Source organism: Magnolia sinica, chromosome 1, assembly GCF_029962835.1.
Source record: "Magnolia sinica isolate HGM2019 chromosome 1, MsV1, whole genome shotgun sequence".
Lineage (NCBI taxonomy): Eukaryota > Viridiplantae > Streptophyta > Magnoliopsida > Magnoliales > Magnoliaceae > Magnolia > Magnolia sinica.
Genome location: NC_080573.1, coordinates 107,463,583 through 107,467,246, shown reverse-complemented (window position 1 = coordinate 107,467,246; position 3,664 = coordinate 107,463,583). Strand labels below are relative to the sequence as shown.

General features: G+C 39.4%; 1 non-coding gene across 1 annotated transcript; it reads left to right on the top strand.

Annotated features, from left to right (window-relative positions):
- Window positions 1–266: 266 nt before the first annotated feature.
- Window positions 267–373, top strand: LOC131222508 (small nucleolar RNA R71). The gene has a single exon (XR_009160076.1). It is a non-coding gene; the product is annotated as a small nucleolar RNA R71 (small nucleolar RNA).
- Window positions 374–3,664: the final 3,291 nt, after the last annotated feature.

Sequence of the window (3,664 nt, the reverse complement as noted above, 5' to 3'; positions counted from 1 at the left end):
TGAGATTAGCCACTTTAGAATTGAGATCATCATCCTCTTTCAGAAGGTATACTCCGTCCATTTCCTTTGATTGAGTGGGCTTAGAAGTGGTATTTGATTTTGGGTATGTGTCCCATGCTTGTGTGTTTTCAGCAAGTCTATCCAAGTAATCCCACACATCATCGACATTTTTATTCATAAATTCTCCATTGCACATTGTCTCAACTAATTAGCGCATGGAAGATGTCAGTCCATCATAGAAAAAGTGTGTAATGTGCCACGTTTCAAATCCCTGTTGTGGGCATGAGCTGACAAGATCCTTGAACTGCTCCCAACATTGGAAGAATGTTTCATCTTCCTTTTGGGAAAAGTTCATGATTGACTTTCTAAGAGTGTTTGTTTTGTGATATGAAAAAAATTTCTTTATGAACTCTCTTGTCATGTCATTCCATGTGCCAGTAGATCGGGGACGTAGTGAATGTAACCACATCTTAGCTTTCTCTTTTAAAGAAAGGGAAAGAGTTTCAGCCTGACTGTGTCCTCAGATACGTTAGGAAAGTATAAAGTGGCTATGATTTCATCAAACTCTTTCAAGTGTAGATACGAATTTTTAAATTCAAGCCCATGAAACTTTGGAAGGAGTTGAATCACCCCTGGCTTGATATTCATGTATCTTGTATTTTCTGGAAAAAACATGTATGAGGACATACTTACCTCCGCCTGTTGTAAATAATCTCGTAAAGTACGAGGCGGGGGTGCTTGATGCATCTCATTCTCATCTTGGATGTCCTCCACCCTAAGTTGGGGTAGAAGAGGTTGATTTGTGGCCACAACCTTAGTTAACTCTGAGGATCTCAAGTGGTGTCTAATCCTGCGATGGATAGATAATCCCTCAACCAATCCTCCTTGAGACGTAGAGTGTTGTCATGAACCCACTTGGGCATGAAACACTCGCAGCACTCAATGCAAATTCAAAACCTATACCTAAGAAAAAGGAAGAAATACAAATTTAGAAAATAAGAGAAAAGAGTTGGATGGAAGTTATCAAAATAGAAGTCCTGAATTAAGAACCTGCAAAATAAAACAAACCAAGTTAGTTTCTACAGATAAAAAGTCTAGAAATAGCAGGAGATCTTAAAATAAAAAGTAAACTAGTTTCTAAAAAAGGAAAAATTTCTAAAAAAGAAAATAGAAAGTTTCTAAAAATAAATTAGGAAAATTCTAAACCTAAAATAGAAAGAAAGTTAGTTTCTAAATTAGAAGAAATCCTAGAATTAGAAAGTTTCTAAAGATAAAACCTAATCTAAAATAGAAAGAAGAAAGACTAGACAATTAGAAAGAGATTACCAATTTAGAATGTGTATGTCAAGGTCCTACAAAACAGGAAAACAGGTTAGTTTCTAGAAATCAAAAAAATCTAAACCTAAAGATAGAAAATCCTAATCTTAACATAATTCTAAAACTAGTCAATTTCAGAAAAACGTAACCGTCAATCCCCGGCAACGGCGCCAAAAACTTGTTTACTCCCCAAGTATAGGGTTGTGATGTAGTAATAAACTCGGTGAGACCGAGGTCGAATCCCAAGGGACTAAAACCTGTACGTAATCCGAAACTTACCAGGACTAGAACTAAAATAAGATGTAATCTAAATCAAGCAAATATGAGAGAATAATGGTGAAATATTTATCTAAAATTTAGACAATTCAAAGGTAGGAAACTAGGGTGCCAAGGATCCACTTGTAGAGATCAGGAAAATCTACGCTTGATTCATGAACTCAACTGGACTTCGAGTCCCATCTTCATCCAGTTGGAAGATATAGCCTGAAAATCAAATCTGAACGTCTTTTGATCTAGTTTTCAAGAGATAAGATGGATGTAAATTAGAATAGATTCCATCACAAAACCATGCCCATGAGACAAAGCAAACAACAGAATTAAACCAATCCACAGCCAATCTGAGCGATGTATGAATGTTAGGGAGGATTCCATCATCTAACCATGTTCAAGGGGCAATGGTGAACAACAAGGCTTCCTAACTTCATAATCAATTACTAGAAAAGGAAATACCCAAAGCCATCGCAGATCTATTGTAATTTCAGTCACAACAAACCATTACAAACTAAAGGCATTCCTTAAAATCAAACCATAATTAAAATCAGTTCAGAATATAAATCAAAGCCGTAAAATCAGTCCCATCACTCCACAAGCTTCACCTCTTATCCCTAGCTAAGAGGTTAGCTAACCACAGGCATGATTAACTAATTCTCAAAGGAAAGAAAGAAAAACTAAAAATACAAAAACTAGAAAAAAAAAACTCTCTCTTGTACTCCTGTCCACAATTGGATCCCCTTCTCTCCCTTTCTTCTTTCTCTTTATAGGAAACCTTGTCGGTGAGATGCTACAGGTTGCGTGCTTATGCAGCAATGTATTTGGAAACCCTTTGCGCCGCTCCCCTATTTTACTCAGCAAAGAACGCAATCAGCTTCTTGCGTTTAAATTGAACCATGACGTAGTTCTTCCATTCCCTGAGATTTGACATTATAGGCACGATCGAAATTGTCTTCTCCTCAATTTGGACGGTCTAGATCATATATCCGAATGTGATCTTGCTCGCACAATCTCCTACAGTGGGCCGAGCGGCGTCTATGCATAAGTTCGCACTCACCTACGCACTTTCTTGCGCTGAGCCATTCGGTGGGCCCATGATCAGCTTCAAGAGAGAGATCCACTCCGTCTATTACACTCGTGGAGAGAATTAGGTGCGGGATGGTTGGTTTTAGCTATCCTTTGATGCATCCCACTGAAGTAATCAGGCTGTAATTGCTTTGGACATTGCAAAATGATCTTCTTGTGACCACTGTAGTAGGTACGTGCGTGTGCCTGGGTGTACGAAGTTCACGTGGTTTTGACCTTCTCGAGTTCCTAGAAAATATGGATGGCTCGGATCGCCCCTGTGAGCCATAATGGTGGCCCACCGTCTTCCACAAACGGACGCGTTCCATCTGTTACGCGGCAGCAACACGACAGTTACCATTTTTAGAGAAGAGGTGGGTCCAAGAGGGTTTGACCGTCATAGACTTGCCATACACTTCCAATGCACATGTGCACCGTGCACATACAATCTCCAATGCGATCCACCATGATGGTTTTATGAAATCTACTCCGACCATCTGTTTTCTCACCTCATAAAACGGGATGAGACCAAATTTGAAGCATATCCAGATCTCAGGTGGGTGCCAGATTAACAATTCATGGGCTGATCTGACCGTTGGACCGCTTCCACAAGGCTCCAACAGTTGAATTTTGACATGTACAGTTAATATATGGTCTTTAGGTCTTGTATGAAGTTTCGAGCCGAATGGATGGTGAGAACCCTGTAATCTTGCATTCTGACTGACTTTCAAGCCACTTGAGCTTCAGTTTCTCGATTTCCTCGGATTTCTGGCGTGTAAATCCGTCAATCTTGGTCCCCTGGTATCCATCCCATACTTTGGTGAATTCTGAGCATTAAATCTCAACTTTTAGTACCCTTTTTCAGGCCAAGCCTGTAAATTCACCTTGCAGTACAAACACGATTAAAATAGGCCATTAAACAATATCATGTTCGTAAACCCAGGTAATAACTAGGGTCTAATATGCAATATTTGACCCTCAACAACTGGTTCCCATAGTTCAAGGCAAGCAA